At 43.8% G+C, this 17,305-nt stretch overlaps 1 protein-coding gene across 3 annotated transcripts in view; it reads right to left on the bottom strand.

Moving 5' to 3' along the window:
* Positions 1 to 17,305, bottom strand: part of RAB40C (RAB40C, member RAS oncogene family) — a 53,555-nt gene that overhangs the window by 21,191 nt on the left and 15,059 nt on the right. The window lies entirely within an intron of this gene.

The following is a 17,305-nucleotide window of genomic DNA, read 5'->3' on the forward strand; positions in this document are numbered from 1 at the left end:
AAGATCAACCTTTTCCACTGACTGACTGGAGAGCTGACAGTTTTACATCACAGGAGCTCTTAATTCATACAGCCTGAAAAGCAAGAATAATTCTTTCAGTGAAAGACTATCATCTTCGGCAACTCCCACTAGCTCTTGTAACTCTGTTCTACACCACCACCATGGACACGGACTGACTTGTCAGAAATAAGAGACTAGTGCATGCAGCAGAACTGAATACTCTTAGAGAAACAGCTGCAGACTAACACAGCGACCCCTCTGAAACTACAGCAAATGTACTTATAAGAAAAATGAGTTTGTATCTCACTAAAAAATAAGCCTGAGATTCAGGTCGTGCCTCCCCTGCGCCGTGGATCGATGCTGCAGCGATCAATCCACCAGCCAATTTAGCATACCTGGTTAGATGCCATAAATTGATTTCCGAGTGCCCTCCCATCAACTATGGTATTCCACTGGGATGGGAAGAGTAGCCGAGCTGAGAGGAGAGGAGCCCTGGCTGACCTGCCCTTGTGGCAGACACCATACAGGGAGTATGTTAATTTCAGCTATGCTATTTGCATGGGGAGGGGTGTTAGCGTAGACAAAGCTAGTGTAGAACCAGGCGCCAAACCACAAATGGGGGAGTCCAGAGACTCCTGAGGCTAAATTGGCTGAGAGCTCAGAAATGTATTGCAGCACCCCGCAGCTTCTTTGTTTCTGAAGAAAGGATCCAAGTCTTGTAAACGAGGTATCGTCAAGGTCTGGTGGTGGCTAATGCAACTAGGAACTGAGTTTCTGTTGCATTTGTCTAATGACAAAGGTTTAAATCTCTTCTGTTCAAGGACTCTTTACGATGGGGAGCTCAGTGATTTTCCCAGGTCGTAATACCATTTCACTGTGCTTGCTCCGTAAGTTTGAAGAACTCACTAGAAGGAGGTGTTTGCAATACTTAGACTGCAAGGCAAAACACTGATTGAACTCTTCATGGGTTTGTCACTTGGAAGGGACAGATCTTAGTCTAAGATGAACCATGCAAACTGTATACTATGTGGGTCAAGTAGGGCAATGAGTGCCCTGCCTCTATAACCATCTGGGAAAGGTTCAGTCTGAAGTAGGACATCGTTGAGAAGTTTTGCTAAAAATCCGAACCAGAATTCTACTGAGCTGTAGGCTCCACAACACAAACACCCAATGAGATCCTGACTGCACTGGGCCAGGGTAATAATTAAGCCCCATTTATCTGAAAGTGCTCGAAAACTTCTGGATGAACAAGAATTTTTGTTAAAAATCAAGAGCCAACCTGCTTGCCACCTCCCACAGTTTCAGAGGGAGCTGTATTTCCTTCAAGTGATTGGATGGAAAAGGTTACAACCCTGCCAGCTATCGCACCACTTTTTAAAACTACCCAACGTGCTGGCCACTACATCACATGCATCCGGGGAACAGAGTGCACCCCATGGAGCCAGCTGCCTCAGGTGTGAAGGGAGCCAACTTACTGCTTCCCAGTGCTTTGGCTTTAGGGAACGACATGCCCAGATGCATGTCTGTGAAAAGCGTGTAGGCTACAGTCCAGTCCTGTTTAACCAAGCATCTTCACAGACAGAACCTGCCAAGTTAGGGCTCAAGCTTTATTCCTCTCCAGCTAGATTCTTCAAATCTGGAAAGAAGAAATAGCCAGCTGTCAAGTTACCAAGGGCATTTCCTCTCCCCTGTACGAGCAGTCCTTCCCCAATAACCTATTCATAGCCACAAGTTTGGTCAACAAAGCAAGCAGCCTCCTCCTTGCTCCCAGCCATCAGCTTTCTGCTGACGAAAAGTTAGATTTGAGCTCTGACTGGGGAGCTATAAAGAGCCATAAAGATAATTATCTAGAATTCCAACGGTTTCAAGTCCTTAATCACATAGGGTGGACAGTTCACATTTGATCTTCACAGGCAGACAAGCTACAGATCTGGATTTACTTCAATAGATAAAGATCTCGAGAGTTCCAACCCACAAGGTACTTGAGCACAGCCCATCCAGTCCCACTGCTCTAATGCTGGTGAACACGTGGTTCTCCCCCGCCCCCACCTCACTAAAGGAAAGACGCTGCATGAAGGAACATCTAACCACATAGCCCTTAATGGAACACTGACCACCCCAGACCAGCATTCCTCAGAGGGGGTTCTGTCAGGGGACAGAACTAAGCAAGAATGCTGCCTTATTAGAGATGCAATGGCCCTGGAGGCTCTGCTCCGCACAGGGGTACCCTGCTGTTTTTCATATGCCACAGCTCTCTCTGCATGTGGAAAGCACTCAGCCGGAAAGCTCCCCATGCCAGCATTCAACTGCATTAATGGAACACTTGTCAGAGTGCTAAGCCGAGATGACTACAGGGAACAGCAGCACATTCGCATGGGTGCAAAGGCCACGTGCTCCCAAAATACTTCTGCCAGGGTGAAACCAATCATTTGGCTATTGTTTCTTTTAAAAGCCAGCAGCGCTGGATTGGCTCCATCCCAAACTGCAAAAACACAAGCCCATTAAAGGAAGATAAAAAGCTGTACGCAGCCTCCACTTCCATTAGCCGCCTACTCTGCACGTGAAAAAAATTCCTAGTACATCCTGAACAGGCAGCAACTACCCTGTTGTGAATTTATGCTGGTTAGTCATAGCTGCAGTGCTTTATGCAGTTCTGTGCAGGAACCCTCTGCGTCCTTGGGCATGGGCACAGCTACGATAAAATCATGAAGCAACGGGCAAACATCTACAAAGTGGTTACCTAGCAGCCTCATGAACTCCTACGTCAGACTGGGGTGTTTTAGACAGCGGCAGAGGGCAGAGTAGCCATTCGCTTTTGTTCAAAGGAGCGAGATTGGAGGTTTCATTTCAGCGCAGCTCCCCTGTTCCTTGCAGGCCTCTTACCACCCAGCTAACTCAGATACTGCTGGCAGTCTGGGCCTCTCTCAAGCAGAGAACTGAAAGAGTGGGTCTGATAGAGGTGCATTGGCAAAGCTGTGTCTCAGAAGCTTACAGCACCTGCTCCCACTAAGCCGGATTCTAGACAAAAGGCAGTCTCGCTCACTAAAACACACACAACCGAAAAACCCAGGGCAGAAGAGGGTAGGCAGGTCTCTAGGTGGTAAACAAGTATGCAGACGAGCCCCTATAGTGACTCAGAAAGTCAGAAAGAAACTTTCTGAGTCACTATAGGGGCTCGTCTGCATACTTGGCTCAGTCTAATTCTTGACCTTCCCCCCAACCCCTCCACCCTCTGATTTGCTCACCTTGATTGTCTTTTTCTGATTTGTCCTCCTTGCTTGCTGTTTTTGGTTCTCTGTGTCTTAAATATTGAGTCTATTCTGGTCTGGCTATGGTCTGAAGAAGTGGGTCTGTCCCACGAAAGCTCACCTAATAAACTATTTTGCTAGTCTTTAAAGTGCTACTTGACTGCTTTTTCCTCTCCTTGGTGTGGAGTCCCATTTCCTGCCAAGAGAGGAAGGGTCCTTAGAGTGTTTTCTAGCACTCTGCTCAGTGTAATATTAAATGTGTTATTCAAAAGGAGGACAGCAAGGAAAGTCCCTCTAAAGTAACTAAGGTTCAGGCAGCAGCCCAGCCCTTTCTTTTACAACAGTTTAGATAACTCCGAAAGGAAGTCCATATATTTTGCTGTGATGTGTATTCCTTGGTGTTTAAGTGCTGGAAAGGACAACTGGCACACTCATTGACCACTACCACAGCACCCGACAGGTGTGCGAAGCCAGGAATTTGTATTAGATCCAGTTAAAAACAAGACCCGTCTACATCTGTTAGGTTTAGTGTCTAAACATTCACCGGTAACTCAAGTCTTGGTAAAGGACACCACCACTACAGCTTGTGCAGACGACAGCTCTTTCTGACCTTACCACTAATCAGGACCAGCAGTCATGAGATTTTTCTCACCCTGTGTCAACACCTCTGTAAAAGGTACCTACCTGGATATTGTTAAGAGGCGGCAGGGGAAAGACGTGTTATAGAACAGTAACATTTCAGAGATGCCCTCTGGAAAAAAACACATACACACAGTGTGCAGATCTCACCTCTAGGACTCAACAAAGACCTTTCAGCAGTGTTAGCCTGTGAGACTGTGACTTTCATGCTCTTGCTGTCCGTAGGTCAGTCTGTCTGAGCAGTATGCTGCATATGCCTGCAGCTGCCTGCTGGGAGGGTAATGCTCATACAACCTTGTCTCTTTAAACCCATGGCCCCCCTCATACTGCTCCTGGCAGTCAGTCACGACAGAGGCACCTGAAGCCATGTGACTCGAAACACTTGGCACAGCCACAGCTAGTTAGGTACAGGACCCATGCACATTTACCTTATTGTTCTTTTAGGGAGCCCACCAATCAGTGGCAGCAGATGAGGCACATATGCAGCCCACATGTGAGCCACTGTAGCAAGGGGCAATTGTTAGACTGGTACTGACAGCCTTGCAACAGAGCCCAAAGCCTCGCTGCCGTATGCTGGAGCACAGCCTGCCTTTCCGGGTTTGGCACCTGCAGCCCGGTGCAGCACGTTTACCTGCATGCACGACAGCAGGGTTTCCCAAACTTTACGTAGTTGGGACCTGGTTTTTTTCAGTACCTTTTCTGCAGCCCAAAAATATAAACACATAAGAAAAAATGAATAAAATTTTCACTGTTTATTATTTATTCACAATAATAATAGTACGTAGCGATAATTTGTATATTTTCTAAGGACCAGGGGTCTCCCCCGCAAGGATGGGTGCTGGGCCATGGACCACACTTTGGGAAACGGCGTGCTACAACGCTCCCTTCTGAAACAGAGGCACATCACAATCACTCACAACTCAAGTGAATCACAGGTTTTACTCCTATTAGAGCAGACATGGTCCCTTAGGCTGTAGCCAGGAGTTTGCTCCTCACCACCCACCCAAAAGCACCCGGCTAGCCTGCACAAATGAACAAGGTGGAGTCACACTTGATTCGCCTGCACATTTGCTACAACAGCTCCACAGTGTGAGTGTGCAGGGTTATGCTTTTCTCTGTCCCACTGGCCTTGCAACACAGATGAGTCAGGACACAGTATTTCACGTTCACCTGCCACTAGATGCCACTGTCGCACACAAACTCGTGGCAGCGTGATAGCCTATTGCTCAGCCATGCCAGTGTTTCTGGCAGCCGAGAGGGGGCTGATCTCCTTGCAGTGTGTCAGCTTCTAAAGGAAGTTTGAAACTGATTTCTGAGAGAGTTTACAACTGTGGTTACAGAGTTTGCCTCCCAGTAAGCGTACAATCTACCAGCAGCAAAGGACAGCTGATTTTGACAGACACACCTCATAGGTTAGTCAGCCTCAGGGGTGTGCAGTGCTAAGAAAACATTCTGATATAAGGTTTGTCTCTATCAATTGGCCGAGGGTGAGATCACGTAACATCTTGTTGGAAATATCTTGGAGATATTGCAAGGGTTAAAGCCCGGAAAACAAGTCTGAGTGGTTGTCCCTAGGCTAGAGTGCAAGCTATCGCTTCTATCTTACCAGCCCAACCGGAGATTTTGCAAGTAACTAAGGCTATTAAGATGCCATAACTGAAGCTGAAATAGACCAACCGTCCTGTCAGACATATTTCTCCCCTTTGGGGAGAAAGGGTCCATCCCAGGTGGACCAGGAAGTAACAGTACTAGTGGGGGCTTCCACAGCCTGTTCCTGAAGGATTCTGAAGCTCTGTAATTCCCTTTGATTGTCTGTGATAGGAATAGCCGTCTACTGTAGATCTGAGAGAGTCTCCCTGCCTGTTCAAGAACTCCTCCTAAACAGTAAGAGCTGGGACCACCAAATTCAGTCTTCAGCTTCCTCTTGTAACTTAGAGAAGGCCAGGGTTTGGTTGTGCCAGAAACGGAATCGTGTCTCATAAGACCATGAGGAAAAAAAGGGACAGTGACCAGACAGACAAAAGAAGTGTTGGCTACGGGCATGCATCCCACCCACCAGGTACCAGGATGGGGGTGACTTTGCTGACTGCTTCCCTTTGTCAGGGAGACAGAGGAAAGTGTGCAATTTGCTGCATTCTTCACTCTGGCTGGGAAATTAATCTGAACCTGGACCTGCTCCAGCCAGGAAATATGCCCTTCTCCCTTGGTAGTACCCACAAGAGCCGCAGTGACCCTGGAGAGGTGTTTGTCACCTGGCCCCAAGCCTGTTTTGAGAGAGGCCTGGGACAGTCCCCCGTCCTTGGGGCAGCCTGCATAGTGAACCCTGCATCCCCAGGCCCCGCCCCAGAGCAACAATTTAAATGACGAAAAACAAAAACTGAGTTAAGGGCCCAAGGAACACCAGGTAAATCATCTGGTTAGCGGTAAGGAAAGTTAAAGCCAGCATTTCTCACAGGAAAATGCATCCACCCTCGGGCTGAGATAAGGATGGCGGAAAGGAAATCAGTCCTACATTGAAGGATCTGCTAACCAGCCTACCCAGACTGAACACAGGACCTATGACAGTACAAAGGGACATCAACTTTTAAAGAATCACACTTCTCATATAATTGTGTACCTGACAGTGTTAACCACAGCACTTAAAATGACTTCTGTTTGGCAACACTGGGATGTCACTGCTTTTGACTGCCAGTTTGATAACTGTTATTGGCCCACATTTCTGTAGAGAAGCTCACCTGGGTACGTTTACCAGGCTCTCCCAAAGAGTTTGCTAACAGCAACAAGGCAAACTGGAAACCAAAGAGGCAGCAGGCATGTGCACATAGCAAGATGGTGGGGGAGGTGACAAAGTGGGGGCACACTTGGTGGTATTGCTCTCGGATCCGGGCTCTCTCTCTTGTTCAAAATACTTGGAAATAGAAAAGTGGGGAAGCACACACGCACCTTAAAAACAAACTCCAGCCAGGACCCCAAATAGGTGCACTATCAAATCAGAGTCTCTTATGTCAGTTAAAAATATTCAAAGGTGACTGTCTCTGTAAATACTCACTGCTCAGAGTCTGGTAGTTGCTCAGAACAGCAGAAAGTTTTGTTTGTGTTTTTAAACCTCTGGATACTTTAAAAGCTGAATGTCAAACAAAAACTGTTGTTTATTGGGCTTGTACCTTTCACTACTTCTTAGGAGAGGGACAAACCCAGCAAGGATCCTTTCCTCCCGCAAAAGTATCAGATTAAAAACCTTTTTGGATTCCTTCCTTTTTAGTCAAGGTCTACAGCCAGAGCACTAGGGGAGATAAAAAGGACAATAATATTCTCTCCTTTGCAGATCACCCTGTAAGTCCTATTCCCAATGCCATCAGAATGACACCGCATCCCTGTTTAAACATGATTGCAGCAGAGCGCTTTTTTTGGATCATTGCGAACAGACTGCTCTTCCCTCCTTCCCCGGCTGTGCTAAGGGAGCCCCTGAAGGCTGAAAGCTCTAGGTAATACTTCCCACTTCTACCTACCACTGCTTGTTTACAGAGGAGGATAAAGATAATTTTACAGGTGGGGAAACAATGCAGAGAGATACAGTGACTCAGACAAGCTCACAGAAGGCTCTACATGGCATCTACTGGACAGCAAGGCCTAGAAGTCATCTACAAAAACACCAGAATAAACAGTTCTAGCACAAAACTCCAGCTGTGATCTGCTGCAACTCTGGTATCCACAGTGTTTGCATGCTGCCATTGCCTGGAGTTTCTTTGAGCAGAATGGAAAAGGCTTCATCGGCAATCTCTTCAGAACCTGACTTGGACTTTTTGAGGGGATCGTAGTCATGGGTGACATTCTGGCCCAAGGAAGATAATCTCCAAACTCCCATGTCAAAAAACACAACAAGCAGCCCTCCTTGTACTATGTTATTTATTAAACAAACAAAAAAACACAAATAAGCAGTCCTGAAGCACCTTAAAGACCATCCATTTTATTTATTAGTTAATGAGCTTTCATGAGTAAGGAAATCTGATGAAGTGGGTCTTATCCCTGAAAGCTCATTACCTAATAAATAAAACTGCTAGTCTTTAAGGTGCTACAGGACTGGCTTTGTTTTTTTTTGTTTGTTTGTTTGGGGGTGGGTGGGGGTGTATTTTGGTGAAGCTACAGACCAACACGGCTACCCCTCTGAGTTTATAGCTTTCACAGATGCTTGCTTTCTTCACAGAAATGCTTCCTTACCGCTGTTCCTATGTATGCTTTTTACCACTCAGGGGCTGGTGAATCTTGTCTTCATAGTAGCTTATTAAATAAACATGTTTGCACTAGCAAAAAATCCAAAACCAAAGCATCTCAGCTAAAATTCATTGAAAATAAAAAGCCTAGCTCTATCCCAGCACTTCTCACCAGTAGACTTCAACGTGTTGTACAAAGACACAATCTGCAAAAGAGAACAGTTCAGCTCCATAAATAGGCTATGAACTATTATTATTTTTGGCTCAGTCACAAATCAGGAAGGAGAAAGAGAGCAATTGGCCCATTTGACTTTATGCTATACAGGGGTCAACATTTTAAAGCTTCATTGTTCTACCCTCCACAGAAGAGCAAAGGACGGCTCCTTTCAGTGCATCAGAGAGCAGATGGGAAGTAAGGGAAGTGAAGTAGAATTCTGTATCTTAGGCCTGCTCAGATGGCTCTCCAGAACTGGCAGATTGCTGTTTAAACAGCAGACATAATTAGAGCAGACTGTGCATGACTGCAGGACTCTGGAGACAGCTACTGAAATGGATTTGGACTCTCAGCTGGCGAAGACTAATGAACAACGTGGCTGGCCCATGCAGTCTCTGGAGAAGGAATCAGATGCATGGAGATATATTATCCTTGCCTCACAATCCATCTAGTAGTCTCAGGTCACATACGAGATGCTGTGCCAGTGCTCTGCTGCAAGGGAGGAAGACTGGATAAGACGACAATAGGTGAGCGAACATTGCTCATGAAGTGTTTGCTGTACCCATGTCTGTCCCAGGATATTAGAGACAAGGTGGGTGAGGCAACATCTTTTACTGGCCCAACTTCTGATGGCGAGAGAGAGACAAGGATTTGAGACAAGCTCTTACCAACTGACATTAATCCAATAGAAATATTACCTCCCTGACCATGTCTCTCTGAGCGTTGCTTGGAAAGGACCGTTAATATCCACAATACCAGTGAACTACCATTTTGCAGTTGAGAATATGGAAAAAAGATTTTCAGGAATGTATGAAAAGAAAAAAAAGAGTGAGTCTGGGTGCCTTCTACAGACCTTTCACACTCAAAAATAAAGGATTTCTAGACCAAACTCTCTAGGGAGCTTCGTTAAGTTTTATTTCCTGTGTTTTGTTTTAGACCTACTTGGCTACCCAACCATGAAAACACAACTTTGGGTTCCATACGTTCCAGATTGGAAAGGATAAGCTATCTTGGCTTGTTCCTTTCTTACAAGCATTCCGAACCACCACCAAAGTTGCTACCAGTGACCACACGTTATTTTAATTTATAACTACAAAAGAATAAGTTCATAAAATACATCTATATGAGGGCAAACTCTTTGAGGCATGCACCATATAAAGAAAAAAACCGGGAAAGAGTCTCTGAACAACTAGTTAATGGACTTGTGATCAGAAACAAGTTTCTAGTCAGTATGCCTTGACAGGATGAGCCTGGACAGAGTCCTCCCCTCAGCCTCTCCCACCCAGAACAGATTTAGAGGTAAAAAGGAACATTATACAGTAAACTCTTTCACAGCCAACAGCCCCGGGACTGGGAAGTTGCTGGATATTCAAATATTCTGGATAACAGAGAGGTGTACCGAGCTATGCATAACAGAAAAGACAAACAAGATTAGCTATTAAGAAACAAAAATGTATGTGGAGTACTTTATTCATCTACGGCAGTAGTATGTACACTGTAAACTTCTACTGTATTTGTATTTATTTTCACTACACTGTACTTATGGAAAACATAACTAACCTGCACTTAGGGTTACAATGCCAGTTATCTGAGAGTTCCAGATGATAGAATGTCAGATACGAAAGAGTTTACTGTATTGATTTTACAATGTAAGTAACATTTCTTTATAGAGTCAAAACTTCCAGTACAACTGTAAATAAACGAGACATCAAATTGGGGGGAGTGCCAAATGGGGTGCAAACAGGGACTGGAGTTTGATCTCTACCATAATCTTCATGAAAATCTAAAAATGTTACTAAAATTCAGATCCTTAACTGGGAAATACCATGAGTCACAGAGAGGGACAGATACAAGAGGGCTGCTGAGAAATCAGAAATATGAACAGAAGACAGAAGTTTTGTTTCTGGAAGAGAGATTTTCCATGTGGCATGGCTTGCAATGTCAGATTTTATGAGAGAGAAAGGCCAAAGTTCTGGCCTGAGCGCCCACTAAGAAGAACAAGCACGTGGCAGCAAGAAAGAAGCCAATGCAATTTTGCAGGGAGTTAAGATAGAGTTTCCTAAACTGTGGCCTGCGGACAACTGGTGAGCCATGGAAAATGGGCTGGTCACATGGCACAAGATCCCTTTATTTCAAGTACAAATAGAGCACACATGGGAAACTATAGATGGGACACACTGCACTAAAGCAGCTACACATGTACTCTCCTGATGCAACTTTTCCCTGTAAACAGTTTTTGTCATTGGTCACAGATGCTACAGGATTGGATAATGAACGGGGAAAGTGGCAGCCCATTTCACTGCAAATGGGAGTGGAAGCAACCACTAACCAGACGACAATCTAGCCAAAGAAAGGCTTTGGCAAATCCTGTTTCTATAACATATGGCTGTGGAGCACCAGCATCTAGAATACTGCATTCAGCTCTCTGCACCAACATGCCAAAATGATTTATTAGGTGCTGAGCTTTCGTGGGACAGACCCACTTCTTCAGACCATAGCCACACCAGAACAGACTCAATATTTAAGGCACAGAGAACCAAAAAAGTAATCAAGGTTGACAAATCAGAAAAAAAATAATCAAGGTGAGCAAATCAGAGTAGAGGGGCAGAAGGTTAAGAAAATAAGAATGGCCATACTGGGTCAGACCAAAGGTCCATCCAGCCCAGCATCCCATCTGCCGACAGTGGCCAATGCCAGGTGCCCCAGAGAAGGAGAACAGAAGACAATGATCAAGTGATTTATCTCCTGCCATCCATCTCCTGCTCTTGTTCTGAAGGCTAGGGCACCATACTTTATCCCTGGCTAATAGCCATTTATGGACCTAACCTGCAAAAATTTATCAAGCTCTTTTTTAAACCCTAATAGAGTCCTGGCCTTCACAGCCTCCTCGGGCAAGGAGTTCCACAGGTTGACTGTGCGCTGGGTGAAGAAAAATTTCCTTTTATTAGTTTTGAACCTACTACCCATCAATTTCATTTGGTGTCCCCTAGTTCTTGTATTATGGGAAAAGGTAAATAATTTTTCTATATTCACTTTCTCCACACCATTCATGATTTTATATACCTCTATCATATCGCCCCTCAATCGCCTCTTTTCCAAACTGAAAAGTCCCAGTCTCTCTAGCCTGGAGGCTGGGGGGGAAGGTCAAGAATTAGATTAAGCCAAGTATGCAAAAGAGCCCTTATAGTGACCCAGAAAGTTCACATCTCGGTTCAAACCACGTGTTAATGTTTTGAATTTGAATATAAAAGAGAGAGTTCAGAAGCTGCTCTTTGCAGACTGTTGTGAAAATTCCTCTTAATTAAAACGCAAACTTTTAAAATGGTTGGCGAATTTAAAAGAATTCAGATAATTTAAAAAAAAAAACAGGAAACTGGGTTGATGAGACTAGATTAGAAGAAATAATGATACACACTTTGGCTCCTGGCCAATTTGGGAGTTTGGAGGAAAGGAGGAGAAAAGACTGACACAGGACTACAACTATTTGAACCATGCAAACATGGAGGGAAAAGGAACTGAGGTGATCTAATGGGAAGTTATTAGGAATAATTGGATGAAATTAATAAAAACAGGAATTCAGGTTAGGAGGCTTTTTACAACCATCCAACAATGAAATTGATTAGACTGCACTTAAGGTAAAGACTGAAAGACCATTCTCTTGAGACATTTAAACAATGGACTGGACAATATATTAGTAAGTGTACAGGAGGGAACAATTTTGCATTGTCTGAGAGTTATGGACTAAATCTTTTCCTTCAGATTTCTGAAAATAACTTTTACTAATGGGCATAAATCACTTGAACAAGGAAATTGGTGCAGCTCAAGCAACTGATGGAGCAAGAGGCATATGCTCCCAGCTGAGAGGTGTGCACTGCCTCAGCAGAATCCTTTGGGAAATGTATGTTTAACTGCATGCATTAGATTCAAGTAACTGAAAAATCCCTCTCCTCCTCTCCCACAAGAGTACTTATTAAAAACAAACACTTCATCTAAATTAGTCAGCGTAACCACGATTGCTTCTCCTGCATACCTAAAGGACTACAGAATTCACTTGTTCTTGGTTTCAGATTTCTGTTTTAATGTAGGCTAACTATTTTCTGGTCAATGCAAATTATAGAGGAGAGCACAAATCCACAAATCCAACTCTGCTTTTTATTCATATTCCAAGCACTAGAGTATTAGTTGTAGCACGATTGTGTAGCACTTAGAGAGGCAACTGTCAAGCAAAGCATAATCGAGTAAGGCCCAGAAAAAGCTGTGCCCTTCCCTCTCCATGAGCTGTGAAGAAGCTACCTTTGAGAAAGCAACTGCTTTATTAATATAGAGCATGCTGAGTGTTTCTTGCAAGTGCAGCTCCATTGTGAAGGCCTGTTACGAGAATGTGTCAGATGCAGGAGATGCCCTCTGTTCAGAGCTTGCAAAGAATGTTAGGTTCAGTCAAGCAAGCCCAGCAGTCAGGTATATATTCCCAAGTGCTTTCCAAATTACTCCTTTTCAGAGGTCAAGCACGGAGTTTCAGAAGCATGGGTAAGAGCAGTAAGATTATTTGAAGGGCGGGCTTGTAGCCAACGATGATGTTTTGGACAGGTTTGCATAAGGCCAACAACTTTGCCTTGTTAACAAATGGACGGTATCTGCCCTCCAAGACAGTCATCTTCATAGGACTTGCAACTAACAAGATCCAGAAGCAAATTTAAATGTTTGATCCTCAATAGGAGCATTTAATTCGAATTAGTCCTAAGAAGCCAGTGATCTGGTCATAACCCACTCCAACTCAGTTGCTGACCACAAAACAGAGTGGATATAATAGATGGTATTTACACCCCTGTGAGCAAAAGGGCTTTTCTAACTTGAAAGGGTCATTTTAAAAAGTATTTTTGCAGACGACAGAATCTGAATGTTTGACATATAATCCTGTAAAATGGCTTTGCTTAGGGACATAGTCCATTGGTCTGATCCAATATAAAATTGTCCGTCTAGTCCTGTAACCTACAAGTGCCCAACAACCGGACATGACAGAGAGAAGAGCAAGAAAACTCCTAAAGGAACCTTTGTGAAATAGCCTGTCCACAGGGAAACGGGTTTCCTCAACTCACCACTCAATGGCAGGCTTGTGCTTCGAAGCATGAGTGCTCATATTCCTCATTTTTTATTCAAAGTGTCTAAACCTACCTAGAACTGTGCTAAAATCCAGGACTGTCTCAAGGCTATCAATTCCACAGGCTAATTATGCTTTGCACACAGTGACAATCATCATACCCACATGTTGACCCCCTTGCTGTATGACAGGGCAAGATTCAGATTGTTCATCCAAAACTTTAATTTGGGTTAATGACATATAGCAATAGCCTTTTGCTTCCAACCCCTCCTGCAGCTGCCCTGACAGCAGGATCGCACTGACAGTCAAGGGTTGCAATTTCTTCTTCCTCCGCCTCAGACAAATGTCACTTTCCTCGGACTGCACATTTGGCTTAGACCACCTCAACCTGTTTGGCCTTTTGTGGATGAGGATCTCAAACCCCTAGGACACCAACAACTCGGCTGGTTATAGTCTGAGTAGAGAACGATGGGTCACTGCATGTACAAGCCAGAAACCAAGACACGTGAAGAGTAATTCCAAATCTGTGCTATGATAAGGCACCACCCCACAGACTAACAAAAGCAACATTTCCACCTCTAGGTTTTACTTTTCAACAAAGCTTCTCTCATGAGATCATTTAAGGAGCTGGTGGCAGTAATTCCAACACCCAGGACCACAAATGCTAGCAACATGCAACTCAGCAAACAGCTTGGGAACTTACTTGTCAAATCACAATTACTTGTCTACTAAAAGGCACAGAGAGAGTGGCTTGAAGAATGATGTGCTGCAAAGTGAAGTATTTAAGGTAACAACCAGTTGATCCACTCTCAGCCATATCCGCATCTTCATCCACATCATTGTTCCACAATAAGCATGTTGAATAGTAACAGTAGATCTGCCCCACGAAAGCTCATCACTGAATAAATCATTGTGTTAGTCTTTAAAGTGCTACATTTCTACTGTTTTGTTTCGCCCCAACAAGCAGTTTTATTTTTGCAGCTAAGCCCTGCATCACCTTCTTGCACAGCTTACATGCGATACATTTTTTTCTTTTTCACCCAGAGAATGAATTTCTTCAAAATATTCCAATAGGGTCTCAGTCCCAGAAGCTTTTCTGTGGCAAAAGCATGATGGACTATAGGAAGCAGTATGTGTGCTGAATAATGTCTTCCCTTTTGTTTTCTATTCCACTTCACCTTTCCTTTCTCTGCTGCCTCTGCCCTTTCCTATATATTGTCTTTGTGTCTTTGAAACGTCTTAACTCCTCTGCTGTGCTTGACCTAGGTCCACCACCACATAAGCACAGAAAAAACCTCAATCCTGTTCAGCCTGTGTCTTTCTTTGAACAGTACTTTTTAATCTACCAAGAAACAGAAATTGAAAGGCCAGAACTTTCAAGAAGCAAGAACCAGTAGTTAGGCTGGACAGATTAGAGTCATTAATTCATATTTATGAGACTTGCAAGTGTATGCGTAACATGCTTGTAATGATATTTAATTGTAACCTTTTAAATGAGACATTTAGTATTTTATTTATTATTTAAAAAATAAAATTCAGATTTAAATAAAAATGATTTTTTTTAAAAAAAAACTCATTTTTATCCATCCTGTGAAGATGGGGCACAATATTATATATGCAATGAAAACAAGAATAGTGAATCAGTATTTCCTATGCCATCTATGTGGAACGATCACATTCCCCACAAGTCTCTTAATTTGAAACTCTCCAGCAGGCAGAAGCCACCTGGGACCCATTTTTGTGCATAATGACTGTATTCCACAAGGAAGTGGAAGCTGTAACAGAGGGCTGTTTTGAAAAGATGGCTGTTCCCCATGGAGTCTGGGACAGGCATGCAACGATCAACAGGAAATGAAGTCTGTTGTTAACAGGGACTTTCTGCACTGGCAGCAGGAAAAATTCTCTACCTTCTCTGCCATAGGACCATGGAGGCTTGAAAGTTTCTTTTAATTCTTATTTTTGGCATTGTTTTTGCAAAGTCTTCCTTTGCACTGATACAGACACCCACGCTGTAGTGTCACAGCCTGTAGGGACTCTAAATAAAGCATGAAGTCCAGTTCTAGAAATGGCCGCTCATTTACCATTCCTCTGCATACGAATTCTCACTCAGAGGAGCAATTTCAGCATGCGGACCTGGCGCACAGTACGGCCCATCTTCCTGGTTTGTACATTTTCACCTGACCTTTGTTTGTTCACAGAGCTGCACCCGGAAAGGTCCATGACAAGACTCACTCTGAAGTAAAACTGATGCACAAGAAACCTAAAAGACAGAGTGATTACTCAAAATTCTGAAACAACAAGAAGTTCTGTGGCACCTCATAGACTAACATATTTTGGAACATCAGCTTTCATGGACAAAGACCAGCTTCGTCAGATGCCTGAGTGGGGGTTCCAGAGGAGCCTAAATTTATAGGCTCATGAAAAGGAGGGAGTCCCAATCAAGAGGAGGGCCAGAGTTGACCAGGTCAGTTCAGTCAGGGAGGATGTGGTCCATCATCAGCAGCTAATGTGGAGATGTGAACGCCAACAGTGGAGAAACTGCTTTTGTAATTGGCCAGACACTCCCAGTCTCTGGTCAATCTTTGGTTGATGGTGTCAAATTTGCAAATGATTTGCAACTCTGCAGTTTCTCTTTGGAGTCTCTTTAAGTATGTTTGTTGCAGGATGGCTAAATTGAAATTTGTTACTGAGTGTCCAGGGATTTTAACATGTTCTACAGGTTTTCGTATGTCACCATTCCTGATATCCGATTTGTGTCCATTTATTCTTTTATGTAGACACTTTCCAGTTTGGCCAAATAGAGGGGCACTGCTGGCACACAGCAGCTAAGCTACACGAAGTGTGTAAGAGTGCAGAGTGCCTTCAGTTTAAAGGGTGTTGCAATGAGAGCTAATTACGCACCCAGAATGTTTTATCAGCTATGAAAACAGCCCATGGGAATGGTACAGATACACCCCGTGTACACACAGTATGCAGGTATTTGGGGTTCCTGACAATGTAGTAACAGTGCTATTGTTTAGAAAATTTTACCATGGCATAAATGCACAGCAAAAGAAAACATAGTTAACTTTGAGCACCTACTTTCCATCTATAGATCATGAACAGAGTGATGCCAAGTCTTCCAGGAAAAATGCACTACCTACAGGAAAACACACAGCTAAAAAAGAAATTGAAACTTTACTATTAAAACATCAGGCAAACATTGAAGATATTTGAACCTAGATTTACCAGTGGTAAGGAATTTAAATTTCTCAGCTCAGAATTATGAAGCCATGGATGGATGGGGTTCCCAATGGATGTAAAGAGTGACAGTCAAGATCAACAGCAATAAAGGATCCTGTGGCACCTTACAGACTAACAGAAAAGTTCTGAGCATGAGCTTGTGAGCACAGACTCACTTCATCAGATGCTGGTCTTGGAAATCTGCAGGGCCAGGCATAAATAAGCCAGAGACCACCCTTGCTTTGGCTTATACCTGGCCCTGCAGATTTCCAAGACCAGCATCTGATGAAGTGAGTCTGTGCTCACGAAAGCTCATGCTCAAAACTCTTCTGTTAGTCTGTAAGGTGCCACAGGACCCTTTGTTGCTGTTACAGATCCAAACTAACACAGCTACCCCTCCGATACTAGTCAAGATTAAGTGCAACAGAATCATGCTCATCCAGTGTATATACTCTTTAGCAGATAAAAGCATTGCTTTATCTTCACTGCCAAATAATAGAGTTCTTTTAAATAGAGTAAAGTTGTAGCTTAGTCAAGCCAAGGATATTAAAAGCACAAGGTGGGCGAGGGAAAATACCTTAGGAACTGAAGAAGAACTGCATGTGGCTCAAAAGCTTGCGTCCGTGACCAAAGGAAGATGGCCCAGTAAGAGATACTCCCTCTCCCACCTTGT

The sequence above is a fragment of the Carettochelys insculpta genome, chromosome 16 (assembly GCF_033958435.1).
Source record: "Carettochelys insculpta isolate YL-2023 chromosome 16, ASM3395843v1, whole genome shotgun sequence".
Taxonomy (NCBI): Eukaryota; Metazoa; Chordata; order Testudines; family Carettochelyidae; genus Carettochelys; species Carettochelys insculpta.